Genomic DNA, 16,190 nt, shown 5'->3' on the forward strand with positions numbered 1-16,190 from the left:
ACAAACGTTGGGAAAATCTTTAATGGTAATGTTAGCGTTGAAACACATAATCACAGAAGGATTATATGCAGGTGCTTTCATTGAAGAGCTCTGGGAATCAGGGGTACAGGGTACAACCCCAAACATGACTCCGACATGGATTTGAGATGGACGTGTTTTTATACCCTTTTGTTATATAACTACATGTTAATTATAAAACCTAGATTGTTCTATTGTATGAATTCCTGTAGTTTTCACCATGCGCTCCAAACATCATTCCTCACGATTCTTGTGTTGGGGGTTAGGTTTGTTCCTTTTTTCTCTAAAGAATTTTTTTCTCACAAGTTACCAAGGAGACTAAGTGTTGGATACTTGAGAGTACTTAACGGAAACAAAGAGGTGGACAAAGGTAGAAGGGAGAGATAACGCAGGTAAAAGACAAAGCTTGAGGCCGCTGCGTGCTTTTCTTTCTCCGGCGTTCGGGGAGACGCGTGTCTGCCGCTCCTCGAGGATCTCGGCCGCCGCAAAGCACGCCGAGCGGAGAACGGCTGTTGCTGGCTGGAGGAGTTTCACTGTGGCCAAAGGGATCCAGTTTTGAGAAATTTACTATCACCGGTTCGGCCTGAATCCGGAATTTTCCCGGCCACCCGTGGGGAGCTGGTCCAGGCTCTGCCTCGCCTTCGGTTTTCTTCGGCGCTGCTCCTCTTGCTGCAGCGTGACCCTGCACCCCCTGTGCTGCCGGGACATCCTGCCCCTGCCTGCCGGGACACCCTGCCATCCCAGCGACCAGCCCGGGACTTTTCCACTGTTTCAGCTTGGTGCTCTGAGGATCCTGCAGGGACACCGAAACCAAACTGCCCTGGGTTTTGTAAAACAAAGCCCTCGAGGTTCTTGGTACTGTTGTCGTTTGTCATTAATGCTGTAGTTGTTTGGTGGGGAGAAGAGGTTTTTTTTTGTGTGTTTGTTTACTTTGTATTACATACTAGTAAAGAACTGCTATTCCTATTTCCCAAATCTTTGCCAAAGAGCCTCTGATTGTAACTTTACCTGGCAGATACCTGTCTTGCCAAACCAAGACACTTGTTACGAATAAACTATAATCATATTCAATTACCAAACAATCACTACATCTAACAATCCTATGGTTTATTATATGATGATTATGCAGGTGCAGTTTCACATGATTAGGAAAGACAAGGCCTGACCTTTATTTCTAGGGCCTACGTGGTTTTGGTTCCCTTTCCCAGGTCTGTCCAGGCCCAACCTTTCCTACCACATCCCTGAATGTAATGTATACAATTCCCATTATTTTTAGAAACGTTTAAACCCTATGCCATCAGTAACAAACAGCGCTTAGAGCTGTGAATTCCCTTAACTTCCCCAGCCGGCGCTCAGTCCTGGATTCAGCCGTCTCCTTGTGCACGTGGTACGTGAGCCATGGAAATACAGACCGGGGTGTGAGCAGTGCTGGGGAAAAGGCATGTATTGCTCACATGACGGAGCTGGGATGCGTTCGGTGGGGACAAACTGGGTTGAGGAGGCTCGTGACCGAAAAGGACACTTTGAGGAATGGGATGTTCCCCAAAGAAGCGCCAGAGACCCTTGAGAGACCCCTTACTCTGATGTAATTGATTCCTCAGAAGTCCTTGAACATGTCCATGAATTTGTGACAAGGTTCAGCAATCACGTGTGAGTTTGGGGAACGGGATGGATTCGTATTAGTGACACAGATAGGCGCTGGTGTGTGAAATAGCTGGGGGTGCGTTACTCCAGCGCCAAAACAAAGCCACGCCTGCTTTTTAATAGAGGAATTAGAGTGCTAGCGAGCTTTTCCCGATGGTTTGGTGACAGCAGTGCCGAGGAACAGGGAGACCACGGGCAGGTGAGGGAGGCACGTGGAAAAGCCTTGGTGCCCAAAGGAGATCCTTTCCAGGCTCCTGGAGAGCTGCGGGGAGGAGAAAAAGATGCAAATGGCACCTTTGACGGAGCGCTTGGGCACGGAGCCAGCGGGCACGGCCCCCTCGGCGTGCCCGTGCCGGGGCAGTGGAAGGTGCCCGCCCTGCAGGGATGGAGGGCAAGGGAGGTGGGATGGGCCGGGATGGGGACGGGGGAGCTGGAGGCGGATGGGGGCGGATCCCGCGGGCGACTCCCCCGCCCCGGCGCGGCCGGATGTCCCTTGGAGCGGCGGCGGCGGCGGGAGCGACCGCGTGGTGCGGGCCGGGCCCGGGGGCAGGTGGGGATCCCGGGGACAGGCGGGGATCCCGGGGACAGGCGGGGATCCCGGGAAGGGCCGCGGGTCGCCTCGTTGCTGGCAGGGGCCCTGAGCGGGGAGCGGCGGGAGCCGCGGTCCCGGAGCCCCCCGGGCCCGGAGCCCCCCGGGCAGAGCCCCCGAGGGTGCCGGTGGCCGGGCTGTGGAAGGGGCCGCTCCAAGGGCGCGGGGCCGCCGGCGCTGCCCCGAGCGCGGCGCTGCCGGAACGGCGCGGCCCAGGGCGGAGCGGCCGGGCCGGGCGAGGCGGCGGCGGGAGGCCGGTGAGGCCGATGGCGGTGCCGCCGAGCCGGGGCCGCGGGCAGGGCCGTGCCGGGGCGGCGGCGGGGGGGTTTGTCCCGCCGCCAGCGGCGCCGGCTCCAGCGGCGTGCCAAGGGCTGCGGCCCGGGGCCCGGCTGCGGCCGGAGGGAGCGTCCCGCGCTGGGAACAGCGGCTCTGGGCCGGGCCGGAGGAGGAGGAGGAGGAGGCGGAGGCACTTGCCGGGCCCGGGATGAGCGCTGGCATGTATTATCTGAGCGGAGCTGATGTCTCTCACCGCTTTAGCTCTAGAATTACTCTGAGGCCCGGGAAGGCCCCGATGGCTCCGGCAGTGGAGCTTTTCCCAGCTGTGGGATCGAGTCCCCATGCCAGAGTTTGAGCCAGCTGGAGGAGAGGTGGGCCCAGCTTGGGATGTGCCCCATTGGCAGGTGGGGCAGGTGCAGCTGTGGGCTGAGCCGTGGGGTTTGTGCCCACGAGGGGCTCTCAGGTGGCCCCAATGGCTGCTTTGGGAGTTGGTGGCCAGGTGCATGTGGGAATGTGGACTCGGGGGTGTCCCTGAGCCCCCGAGTGCCGGCAGAGCTGTGCGGGTTCTCGCTGTGCAGCGGGGCTGGTGCAGCTGCAGGTGGGAGTGAGTGTGCAGGAGGGAACTGGCACCTCTGCTCAGCCTGGCCCTAAACCTGGAATGTTTTGTGCTTCTTGCAGGTCTCTGGTTCAGCCTGGGACGTTGTGGCCGGCCCAGAGTTGTGATTTGGACACAACGCCTGATCCTGTGTGTGGCTGGGGTGTGATCCAGCTGCTGCCAGGCTCCTCTCAGGCATTTGGAAAGCCAGGGCACCCATCCTGCAGCCCATGACCCAACAGAAACGGCTTTTCCATAAACCTTGTCCACATCTTCCTGGGGAAGTGGGAGTCCACAGCACAGGGTGTCAGCCAGTTCTTGGGAGCTGCCAGCTGAGTACCCGGGGCAGGACTAAGGATTGCTCTTGCTCCTGGGACAAGCTGTGGCGTGGCTCAAATCCCACTGATCCTGGGAGCTCTTCGCTCCATCCACCCTGCACCCCTGGGAAACTTTCCCTTGCCGTTGGCCCCACTTAATTTTTGGGATTTGCGCTTCACGTGTGCTTCAGCTGCACCTTGGGCTGCCTTGGGATCCACCTACACCCTCAGGGAGTCTGGGCTGCCCTGGCTTGTTCTGGGGACGCAAGGACAGCAGAGGGTGCTTGGGGAAGGTGGCCCCAGCCAGACATGGGGAGCAGGAGCTTGTGTGGCTGTGCCCGTAAAGCTGGGAGGGGTCTTGGGAGAGGGGTGATGGTACAAGAGAGCAGCGTAACCTTTCCAGGGAGGAGAGAGCTTGGACATTCCTTGGGGAATCTGTGCCCTGGCAGCAGTGCTTGTGATGGTGGGGGTGAAGGAAGCAGGTGGAGCTGCTGTTTTAAGGATCCTGCTCCATGGGATCTGTCAATGGCCATTCCATGGGATCAGCTTGTGGAGGAGCGACTGGGAAGGGGGGGTTAGGGCCAGCGTTGTTCCTTTGGGCTCCCCTCATTCCCCTCTTGGGACAGGATTAGGATTTGGAAGGGATTTGGAGCCCCGGCTCTGCTCCAGGCCTGGTGCAGCTGGGAATTGCAGCGCAGGTGCTTCAGTGCCCTTGGTCAGACTTGGCATCTCTTCCTCTTGCTGCCAGATGAGCCGTGTGGCTCCTTCTCCTGCAGCTCCAGGTCCTGCCAGGCCTCCTCCCTGTTCCTTGGCAGCTGCTCCTCTTTGGCTTTTAGCACGTGGCACTGGAATTTCAGCTCTGCCTTTTGCAGGGCTGGGCTGAGAAACCCAGCATGTCCCCTGGCCTGTCCTGGACACTCTGATGACATCGCAGGGTTTGAGATGCTCCAACTCAGATCTTGACCCCCGAGCAGGGGTTTGGAAACCTCAGACTTGGGCTTGGGACCCTTGGAATCCTGTTGCACCTGAGGGCTCATTCCCTGGCTGCCGGTTTCCATTTCAAACCGAGGGATTTCCTATTTTCCATTCGAGTTTCTCAGGGAAAAGGCTGATCCCAGTCCCGACCAGCAGGACTGACGCAGGTTTGGAGTAGGGGCTCAGTGGGTCTGTGATCATGACCCCGTGTTGAGCTGGTTATAAAGTGGTTGGTTTTGCAGTCTATCGTGGAGTTTGGGGTGACACCCCGATCAAACTGGAAGAGTGTTTAGAACAGGAGTTTATTTGGGGGTAGAGGGAGAAAAGGGCTGCAGAGGGACCCCAGGGTGGGTGTGGGGCTCTCCCTTAGGTGGGGAGGGGGTTGGAGGGAGCCCAGGTGGAGCTTTGGGGTCTTTGGGGTGTTTTGGCATCTTGGGCGTTGGGGCACCTGGCGGCTGGAAGAACCCAGTGCCTGCTCGGGGGTCCTGCTGACTGGGGGAGGAGGCGGCTTTGGGGAGGGTCCGTCCTAAACGGGGGATGTGATGGGAGAACCTTGCAGAGCCCAGGATGTAGATTTGGGGTCCCCTGGATGGGGTGGGTCAGTGGGGGTGGGATGTGTTGGGCGTTGGCGTCCCCTGGTGACTGGGAGGACCTGGCTCTGGGTTTCCCGGTGCCCGTCACTGGGGCTGGGCTTTGGGGGTTCCAGGAGTGGATTTTGGGGATCCTCAGTGCTGGGGAAGATAGAACAGGGAAACCTTATAAATACGGTTGCTTGGCAAAAGGTTCTGAAAATATGAAGCCTATAAGCGAAGTCGAAATGAAAGCTTTGAGATGTAGGACACTGAGCCTTGGTTGTTATACAACCATAAAACAATGGTCTGGCCCGCTGAAGGAGAATCCCTTTTGGTTGAACAATTCCCTTCTGCTAGCTGAGGGATCCAAAGGTCAATGCAGCAAGAGAAAAGAGTCTAAAGAGTCGCTTTTAAAGTTTAAAATGTCACACAGTGTGGTAATGTAGTGGTTCTTATAGGCTGTATGTAGATTCTGTAAGATTTGTGTCTTGTACCGGTTAGCTAGTGTAAATTAGAATATTCACCACAGAAAGAGATATAAGGTATTGTAACAGGAGCTTAGCTCTCGCTCTCTCAGTCTCTCTCTCTCTTGCTCTCTCTTTTGTGCCCGCTTTTAGCTGTGGCTGGCAGATTAGGCAAAGCTCTTGTACCCACGACCTGTGCAATAAACGGCATGTTTCAAGAGCTGCCCTGGACTCCAGAGATCTCTCTTGTCGCCGTCCCATGGGCTCCGACACCACAAGCCATATTTTGGGATCTCAGGGTGGGTGTTGTGGTGGTTTTGGAGGAATCCCAGGGTGGATTTTAGGGTTCCAGCACCTGCGGTGCAATGTCCTGGTTGGGGCCGCTGTGGATCAGACACGCCGTGGACATTGGTGTGGGGCCCCAAAAACTGGGAAGGGGTCTCCAAAGCTCTCCCCCTGCGAGCCTCCGCTGCGTGTAGCTCCTGGGGGGCACATCTTCCACCCTTCCCACCTCCACCCCTTTGCCGAAACTTGGGTGTACACTGGACAGAACCCCCCCAAATTGGGGGGTGTGATTGCCAAAACCTGTCCACATGGATCCCCTGCCATGAAACCATTGCTTGAGTTACTCCACTCATTGACTTCCGGCATTGGGATATCCTCCCCCAAATCGACAATTGTCTCCACAAATTGGGAGTCCTCTGAACCAGAAACCTCCCAAAATCTGCCCTATGGGAGATCCTCGCCACCTACCGACATCTGTAATTATAGTCTGAGCACCCAGAACAACTCCAAATTTCGGTTCTCCAAACCACTGACCAACAAAACTGGGGTTCTCTCTGCCTAGCACCCTCTAATCAAGGGTGCAAACCCTCCAAAAATGCCCCAAATTAGAGTGATCTCAACCCAGAACTCCCCTAAATTGCAGTTCCCCCACCCAATCCCTCCAATCCAGGCATTTCCCACCCACTTTTGCCCCAAACTGCGATCTCCCCACCAAAAATATCCCCCAAATTTGAATTTCCAACACTTTGTCCCCCAAAGATTGGGTTCTTCCCCGTATCTCTGCTCCAGATTTTACAGCAGATTCCCTCCAGTTTAGTGGTGCAGCCTCACACCTGAGAGTCCCCCATTTTTGCCACACCCTTGGTTTTGGGCTCTCACCTGGGGGGCTCTGGAGATCCCAGATCTATGTGGTTACCCCCCATTTTTTGGGGCTTCCCCCCCCATTTTTCTGGTCTATCTCCCATTTTCACAATCCAGCTCTCATTTTTGGAGTCCGGCCCCACCTCTGGGGTCTCCCCACTATTGGTTCCCCTCTGATTTTGGGGCTCACCTGCGGGGCCAGGTTGTCCATCAGGACGATGTCAGCCCCTATCCCTGCAGCCACCAGTGCCTCATCTGCACTCGAGCACTCGACCCCCAACCGGTGGGTGAAGCCCCCGGCCCAGAGCACCCCCAAAATCATCTGGGGAAGAGGGGGGTCAGGGGGAACCCCAGAGCGATGCCCAATCGCTAAGACCCGATATGGGGCGGGGGAAAATGGGGTGGGGGGAGTGCCCCCAGTCATTGACCAAAACTTTTTCCCACCCCACTGCCACCCCACACTGATCCCCAAAATTGGGGTACTCTCCCCAAATCTCCCCACTTCGAGGTGTCTGGTGGCTTCAAAGTTGCGGTTCCCCCACCCTCAGTCACCGAAATTTAGTTACCCATCACGTTTCCCACCCAATTCAAGAGTTACCCCCAATTTCCCTCCTGAACTGTGACCCCCAACACACGTTCCCCCCAATCCAGGGGTGCTTCCACATCAGTCCTCACCCAGAATACCCCAGTCCAAGAGTCTGTCCCAAAATTGGTACCCCCTTCAAATATTGGTGCTTCTTCATCACCGCTGAAATTTGGGGTACCCCAAACTATCACTGCCCCCAAAATTGAGCCCCCTCCACTGAAACTTCCCCATTTTCTTCAAACCTCACGTTCCCATCACGCAACAGCCCCAAGTTTGCGGTTGTCATGCCTTCCACCTGGAACCCAGCAATTCCAGGCTCCCCCCACCAATCTCTCCCCCAAACTGGGGTCCAGGCCCCCCAGTCTCTGAGCTTCCCCACCTAGCACCCACAATCCCAGGGTTCTGCCGCCATCACCGCCCAAATTCTTGAGCCTCCCCACACCCAGAACCCCCCAATTCATGGATCGTCCCCCATTGTCCACCAGCGCCCTCCAACAGCACAGGAGGCTCTGGATTTGGACTGGAAATGCCTTGGAAGGAGACACGGGCTTATTCCTGTGGAGACCCCATGGAGCAGATCAGCTTCTCCCAGGTGTCCTTGAATTCCCAGTTCCTCAGGCCGGAGCTGGGGGCGGGCAGTGCTGGAGGCACCACCAGGCACGGAGCTGAGCCAGCCCCAGGGATGATGGGGACGTGGGGCTTAGGGGAGAAAACCAGGGCAGAGTTGGGTCAATCTTGAACAAACGTTGGGAAAATCTTTAATGGTAATGTTAGCGTTGAAACACATAATCACAGAAGGATTATATGCAGGTGCTTTCATTGAAGAGCTCTGGGAATCAGGGGTACAGGGTACAACCCCAAACATGACTCCGACATGGATTTGAGATGGACGTGTTTTTATACCCTTTTGTTATATAACTACATGTTAATTATAAAACTTAGATTGTTCTATTGTATGAATTCCTGTAGTTTTCACCAGGCCCCCCAAACATCGTTCCTCACAATTCTTGTGTTGGGGGTTAGGTTTGTTCCTTTTTTCTCTAAAGAATTTTTTTCTCACAAGTTACCAAGGAGACTAAGTGTTGGATACTTGAGAGTACTTAACGGAAACAAAGAGGTGGACAAAGGTAGAAGGGAGAGATAACGCAGGTAAAAGACAAAGCTTGAGGCAGCTGCGTGCTTTTCTTTTTCCGGCGTTCGGGGAGACGCGTGTCTGCCGCTCCTCGAGGATCTCGGCCGCCGCAGAGCACGCCGACCGGAGAACGGCTGTTGCTGGCTGGAGGAGTTTCACTGTGGCCAAAGGGATCCAGTTTTGAGAAATTTACTATCACCGGTTAGGCCTGAATCCGGAATTTTCCCGGCCACCCGCGGGGAGCTGGTCCAAGCCCTGCCTCGCCTTCACCTTCTTCAGTGCTGCTCCTCTTGCTGCAGCGTGACCCTGCACCCCCTGCGCTGCCGGGACATCCTGCCCCTGCCTGCCGGGACACCCTGCCATCGCAGCGACCAGCCCGGGACTTTTCCACTGTTTCAGCTTGGTGCTCTGAGGATCCTGCAGGGACAGCGAAACCAAACTGCCCTGGGTTTTGTGAAACAAAGCCCTCGAGGTTCTTGGTACTGTTGTCGTTTGTCATTAATGCTGTAGTTGTTTGGTGGGGAGAAGAGGGGTTTTTTTTTGTGTTTGTTTACTTTGTATTACATACTAGTAAAGAACTGCTATTCCTATTTCCCAAATCTTTGCCAAAGAGCCTCTGATTGTAATTTTACCTGGCAGATACGTGTCTTCCCAAACCAAGACACTTGTTACGAATAAACTAGAATCATATTCAATTACCAAACAATCACTACATCTAACAATCGTATGGTTTATTATATGATGATTATGCAGGTGCAGTTTCACATGATTAGGAAAGACAAGGCCTGACCTTTATTTCTAGGGCCTACGTAGTTTTGGTTCCCTTTCCCAGGTCTGTCCAGGCCCAACCTTTCCTACCACATCCCTGAATGTAATGTATACAATTCCCATTATTTTTAGAAACGTTTAAACCCTATGCCATCAGTAACAAACAGCGCTTAGAGCTGTGAATTCCCTTAACTTCCCCAGCCGGCGCTCAGTCCTGGATTCAGCCGTCTCCTTGTGCACGTGGTACGTGAGCCATGGAAATACAGACCGGGGTGTGAGCAGTGCTGGGGAAAAGGCATGTATTGCTCACATGACGGAGCTGGGATGCGTTCGGTGGGGACAAACTGGGTTGAGGAGGCTCGTGACCGAAAAGGACACTTTGAGGAATGGGATGTTCCCCAAAGAAGCGCCAGAGACCCTTGAGAGACCCCTTACTCTGATGTAATTGATTCCTCAGAAGTCCTTGAACATGTCCATGAATTTGTGACAAGGTTCAGCAATCACGTGTGAGTTTGGGAAACGGGATGGATTCGTATTAGTGACACAGATAGGCGCTGGTGTGTAAAATAGCTGGGGGTGCGTTACTCCAGCACCAAAACAAAGCCACGCCTGCTTTTTCATAGAGGAATTAGAGTGCTAGCGAGCTTTTCCCGATGGTTTGGTGACAGCAGTGCCGAGGAACAGGGAGACCACGGGCAGGTGCCCAAAGGAGATCCTTTCCAGGCTCCTGGAGAGCTGCGGGGAGGAGAAAAAGATGCAAATGGCACCTTTGACGGAGCGCTTGGGCACGGAGCCAGCGGGCACGGCCCCCTCGGCGTGCCCGTGCCGGGGCAGTGGAAGGTGCCCGCCCTGCAGGGATGGAGGGCAAGGGAGGTGGGATGGGCCGGGATGGGGACGGGGGAGCTGGAGGCGGATGGGGGCGGATCCCGCGGGCGACTCCCCCGCCCCGGCGCGGCCGGATGTCCCTTGGAGCGGCGGCGGCGGCGGGAGCGACCGCGTGGTGCGGGCCGGGCCCGGGGGCAGGTGGGGATCCCGGGGACAGGCGGGAATCCCGGGAACAGGCGGGGATCCCGGGGACAGGCGGGGATCCCGGGGACAGGCGGGGATCGCGGGAAGGACAGGCGGGGATCCCGGGGACAGGCGGGGATCCCGGGGGCAGGCGGGGATCCCGGGGGCAGGCGGGGATCCCGGGAAGGACAGGCGGGGATCCCGGGGGCAGGCGGGGATCCCGGGGGCAGGCGGGGATCCTGGGAAGGACAGGCGGGGATCCCGGGGACAGGCGGAGATCCCGGGGACAGGCGGGGATCCCGGGGGCAGGCGGGGATCCCGGGGAGGACAGGTGGGGATCCCGGGGACAGGCGGGGATCCCGGGAAGGACAGGCGGGGATCCCGGGGACAGGCGGGGATCCCGGGGACAGGCGGGGATCCCGGGGGCAGGCGGGGATCCCGGGGACAGGTGGGGATCCCGGGGACAGGCGGGGATCCCGGGGACAGGCGGGGATCCCGGGGGCAGGCGGGGATCCCGGGGACAGGAGGGGATCCCGGGGACAGGCGGGGATCCCGGGGACAGGCGGGGATGGCGGGGACAGGTAGGGATCCCGGGGAGAGGCGGCGATCCCGAGGACAGGCGGGGATCCCGGGGGCAGGCGGGGATCCCGGGGAGCGGCGGGGATCCCGGGGACAGGCGGAGATCCCGGGAAGGACAGGCGGGGATCCCGGGGACAGGCGGGGATCCCGGGGACAGGCGGGAATCCCGGGGACAGGCGGGGATCCCGGGAAGGACAGGCGGGGATCCCGGGGATAGGCGGGGATCCCGGGAAGGACAGGCGGGGATCCCGGGGGCAGGCGGGGATCCCGGGGGCAGGCGGGGATCCCGGGAAGGACAGGCGGGGATCCCGGGGGCAGGCGGGGATCCCGGGGGCAGGCGGGGATCCCGGGAAGGACAGGCGGGGATCCCGGGGACAGGCGGGGATCCCGGGAAGGACAGGCGGGGATCCCGGGAAGGGCCGCGGGTCGCCTCGTTGCTGGCAGGGGCCCTGAGCGGGGAGCGGCGGGAGCCGCGGTCCCGGAGCCCCCCGGGCCCGGAGCCCCCCGGGCAGAGCCCCCGAGGGTGCCGGTGGCCGGGCTGTGGAAGGGGCCGCTCCAAGGGCGCGGGGCCGCCGGCGCTGCCCCGAGCGCGGCGCTGCCGGAACGGCGCGGCCCAGGGCGGAGCGGCCGGGCCGGGCGAGGCGGCGGCGGGAGGCCGGTGAGGCCGATGGCGGTGCCGCCGAGCCGGGGCCGCGGGCAGGGCCGTGCCGGGGCGGCGGCGGGGGGGTTTGTCCCGCCGCCAGCGGCGCCGGCTCCAGCGGCGTGCCAAGGGCTGCGGCCCGGGGCCCGGCTGCGGCCGGAGGGAGCGTCCCGCGCTGGGAACAGCGGCTCTGGGCCGGGCCGGAGGAGGAGGAGGAGGAGGCGGAGGCACTTGCCGGGCCCGGGATGAGCGCTGGCATGTATTATCTGAGCGGAGCTGATGTCTCTCACCGCTTTAGCTCTAGAATTACTCTGAGGCCCGGGAAGGCCCCGATGGCTCCGGCAGTGGAGCTTTTCCCAGCTGTGGGATCGAGTCCCCATGCCAGAGTTTGAGCCAGCTGGAGGAGAGGTGGGCCCAGCTTGGGATGTGCCCCATTGGCAGGTGGGGCAGGTGCAGCTGTGGGCTGAGCCGTGGGGTTTGTGCCCACGAGGGGCTCTCAGGTGGCCCCAATGGCTGCTTTGGGAGTTGGTGGCCAGGTGCATGTGGGAATGTTGACTCCGGGGTGTCCCTGAGCCCCCGAGTGCCGGCAGAGCTGTGCGGGTTCTCGCTGTGCAGCGGGGCTGGTGCAGCTGCAGGTGGGAGTGAGTGTGCAGGAGGGAACTGGCACCTCTGGTCAGCCTGGCCCTAAACCTGGAATGTTTTGTGCTTCTTGCAGGTCTCTGGTTCAGCCTGGGACGTTCTGGCCGGCCCAGAGTTGTGATTTGGACACAACGCCTGATCCTGTGTGTGGCTGGGGTGTGATCCAGCTGCTCCCAGGCTCCTCTCAGGCATTTTGAAAGCCAGGGCACCCATCCTGCAGCCCATGATCCAACAGAAGCAGCTTTTCCATAAACTTTGTCCACATCTTCCTGGGGAAGTGGGAGTCCACAGCACAGGGTGTCAGCCAGTTCTTGGGAGCTGCCAGCTGAGTACCCGGGGCAGGACTAAGGATTGCTCTTGCTCCTGGGACAAGCTGTGGCGTGGCTCAAATCCCACTGATCCTGGGAGCTCTTCGCTCCATCCACCCTGCACCCCTGGGAAACTTTCCCTTGCCGTTGGCCCCACTTAATTTTTGGGATTTGCGCTTCACGTGCGCTTCAGCCGCACCTTGGGCTGCCTTGGGATCCACCTACACCCTCAGGGAGTCTGGGCTGCCCTGGCTTGTTCTGGGGACGCAAGGACAGCAGAGGGTGCTTGGGGAAGGTGGCCCCAGCCAGACATGGGGAGCAGGAGCTTGTGTGGCTGTGGCCGTAAAGCTGGGAGGGGTCTTGGGAGAGGGGTGATGGTACAAGAGAGCAGCGTAACCTTTCCAGGGAGGAGAGAGCTTGGACATTCCTTGGGGAATCTGTGCCCTGGCAGCAGTGCTTGTGATGGTGGGGGTGAAGGAAGCGGGTGGAGCTGCTGTTTTAAGGATCCTGCTCCATGGGATCTGTCAATGGCCATTCCATGGGATCAGCTTGTGGAGGAGCGACTGGGAAGGGGGGGTTAGGGCCAGCGTTGTTCCTTTGGGCTCCCCTCATTCCCCTCTTGGGACAGGATTAGGATTTGGAAGGGATTTGGAGCCCCGGCTCTGCTCCAGGCCTGGTGCAGCTGGGAATTGCAGTGCAGGTGCTTCAGTGCCCTTGGTCAGACTTGGCATCTCCTCCTCTTGCTGCCAGATGAGCCGTGTGGCTCCTTCTCCTGCAGCTCCAGGTCCTGCCAGGCCTCCTCCCTGTTCCTTGGCAGCTGCTCCTCTTTGGCTTTTAGCACGTGGCACTGGAATTTCAGCTCTGCCTTTTGCAGGGCTGAGCTGAGAAACCCAGCATGTCCCCTGGCCTGTCCTGGACACTCTGATGACATCGCAGGGTTTGAGATGCTCCAAGTCAGATCGTGACCCCCGAGCAGGGGTTTGGAAACCTCAGACTAGGGCTTGGGACCCTTGGAATCCTGTTGCACCTGAGGGCTCATTCCCTGGCTGCCGGTTTCCATTTCAAACCGAGGGATTTCCTATTTTCCATTCGAATTTCTCAGGGAAAAGGCTGATCCCAGTCCCGACCAGCAGGACTGACGCAGGTTTGGAGTAGGGGCTCAGTGGGTCTGTGATCATGACCCCGTGTTGAGTTGGTTATAAAGTGGTTGCTTTTGCAGTCTATGGTGGACTTTGGGGTGACACCCCGATCAAACTGGAAGAGTGTTTAGAACAGGAGTTTATTTGGGAGTAGAGGGAGAAAAGGGTTGCAGAGGGACCCCAGGGTGGGTGTGGGGCTCTCCCTTAGGTGGGGAGGGGGTTGGAGGGAGCCCAGGTGGAGCTTTGGGGTCTTTGGGGTGTTTTGTCATCTTGGGCGTTGGGGCACCTGGCGGCTGGAAGAACCCAGTGCCTGCTCGGGGGTCCTGCTGACTGGGGGAGGAGGCGGCTTTGGGGAGGGTCCGTCCTAAACGGGGGATGTGATGGGAGAACCTTGCAGAGCCCAGGATGTAGATTTGGGGTCCCCTGGATGGGGTGGGTCAGTGGGGGTGGGATGTGTTGGGCGTTGGCGTCCCCTGGTGACTGGGAGGACCTGGCTCTGGGTTTCCCGGTGCCCGTGACTGGGGCTGGGCTTTGGGGGTTCCAGGAGTGGATTTTGGGGATCCTCAGTGCTGGGGAAGATAGAACAGGGAAACCTTATAAATACGGTTGCTTGGCAAAAGGTTCTGAAAATATGAAGCCTATAAGCGAAGTCGAAATGAAAGCTTTGAGATGTAGGACACTGAGCCTTGGTTGTTATACAACCATAAAACAATGGTCTGGCCCGCTGAAGGAGAATCCCTTTTGGTTGAACAATTCCCTTCTGCTAGCTGAGGGATCCAAAGGTCAATGCAGCAGGAGAAAAGAGTCTAAAGAGTCGCTTTTAAAGTTTAAAATGTCACACAGTGTGGTAATGTAGTGGTTCTTATAGGCTGTATGTAGATTCTGTAAGATTTGTGTCTTGTACCGGTTAGCCAGTGTAAATTAGAATATTCACCACAGAAAGAGATATAAGGTATTGTAACAGGAGCTTAGCTCTCGCTCTCTCAGTCTCTCTCTCTCTTGCTCTCTCTTTTGGGCCCGCTTTTAGCTGTGGCTGGCAGATTAGGCAAAGCTCTTGTACCCACAACCTGTGCAATAAACGGCATGTTTCAAGAGCTGCCCTGGACTCCAGAGATCTCTCTTGTCGCCGTCCCATCGGCTCCGACACCACAAGCCATATTTTGGGATCTCAGGGTGGGTGTTGTGGTGGTTTTGGAGGAATCCCAGGGTGGATTTTAGGGTTCCAGCACCTGCAGTGCAATGTCCTGGTTGGGGCCGCTGTGGATCAGACACGCCGTGGACATTGATGTGGGGCCCCAAAAACTGGGAAGGGGTCTCCAAAGCTCTCCCCCCGCCAGCCTCCGGTGCATGTAGCTCCTGGGGGGCACATCTTCCACCCTTCCCACCTCCACCCCATTGCCGAAACGTGGGGGTCCTCTTGAGAGAAACCCCCAGACTGGGAGGTGTCACAGCCAAGGCCTGTCCATGTGGATCCCCTCCCATGAAACCATTTCTTGAGTTACTTCACCCATTGACCTCCAGCACCGGGGTATCCTCCCCCAAACCCTCCAAATCAACAGTTGCCTCCACGAAATTTGGGGACCCCTAAACCAGAAACCTCCCAAAATCTGCCCAGTGGGGGCTGCTTGCCAGCCGCCAGCCACCAGCCTCCAGAATTATGGTGTCAGCACCTACAACAACTCCAAAATCTGACTCTTCAAGCCAGTGAGGAACAAAATTGGGGCTCTCTCTGCCTAGCACCCTCTAATGCAGGGTGCAAACCCTCCAAAAATGCCCCAAATTAGAGTGCTCTCAACCCAGAACTCCCCTAAATTGCAGTTCCCCCACCCAATCCCTCCAATCCAGGCATTTCCCACCCACTTTTGCCCCAAACTGCGATCTCCCCACCAAAAATACCCCCCAAATTTGAATTTCCAACACTTTGTCCCCCAAAGATTGGGTTCTTCCCCATATCTTAGAGGCTGCTCCAGATTTTACAGCAGATTCCCTCCAGTTTAGTGGTGCAGCCTCACACCTGAGAGTCCTCCATTTTTGCCACACCCTTGGTTTTGGGCTCTCACCTGGGGGGCTGGGGAGAGCCTGGATCTATGTGGTTACCCAGTCATTGTATGTGCCCGCAGTCACTGATCAAGAATTTTGCCCACCCCACTGCCACCTCAGACTGATCCCCAAAACTGGGATATACTCCCCAGAGTCCCCCAATTCTAGGGCATCTGCTGCCCACAAATTTGAAGTTCCCCCACCTACAGTCACCCATATTTAGGGCTACCCAACACATAATCCCCCCCAATTCAGGAGGTACTCCCCAAGTTCCCTCCCAAACTTGGACCCCCACACACGTTCCCCCCAATCCAGGAGTCCTCCCACATAAGTCCTCACCCAGAATACCCCAGTCCAAGGGTCTGTCCCAAAATTGGTACCCCCTTCAAATATTGGTTCTTCCTCACCACCGTTGAAATTTGGGTTACCCCAGCCATCACTGCCCACAAAATCGAGCCACCTCCTCCAAAACCTCCATTTCCTCCAACCCTCATGTTCCCCAGACCCCATACCCCCAAATTTGGGTTTGTCACACCTACCACCCAGAACATGCCCAATCAAGGGTTCACCCACCCATCTCCTGCCGAACTAGTGTTCCTGCCAACTCAATCTTGGAGTTCCTTGCCAGCACCACACAATCCAGGGGTTTGGGTTCTACACATCAGCCACATGTTCGCCCATTGTGGCATCCAGGCAAGTGATTGGCTCTCTGACAGGCTGTGGGGGACATGGGGACATTTGGGGATCACCATGGG

At 57.8% G+C, this 16,190-nt stretch overlaps 2 non-coding genes across 2 annotated transcripts; both read left to right on the top strand.

The window, feature by feature from the left end:
* The first annotated feature begins 2,727 nt into the window (after positions 1–2,727).
* Positions 2,728–2,811, top strand: LOC136304216 (small nucleolar RNA SNORD45). The gene has a single exon (XR_010724427.1). It is a non-coding gene; the product is annotated as a small nucleolar RNA SNORD45 (small nucleolar RNA).
* An 8,735-nt stretch (positions 2,812–11,546) lies between these two features.
* On the top strand, positions 11,547–11,630 carry LOC136304217 (small nucleolar RNA SNORD45). The gene has a single exon (XR_010724428.1). It is a non-coding gene; the product is annotated as a small nucleolar RNA SNORD45 (small nucleolar RNA).
* The last annotated feature ends 4,560 nt before the right edge of the window (positions 11,631–16,190 follow it).

This window comes from Chamaea fasciata, unplaced genomic scaffold (assembly GCF_029207755.1).
Source record: "Chamaea fasciata isolate MVZ Bird 193981 ecotype frontalis unplaced genomic scaffold, bChaFas1.0.hap1 SCAF_57, whole genome shotgun sequence".
NCBI lineage: Eukaryota > Metazoa > Chordata > Aves > Passeriformes > Sylviidae > Chamaea > Chamaea fasciata.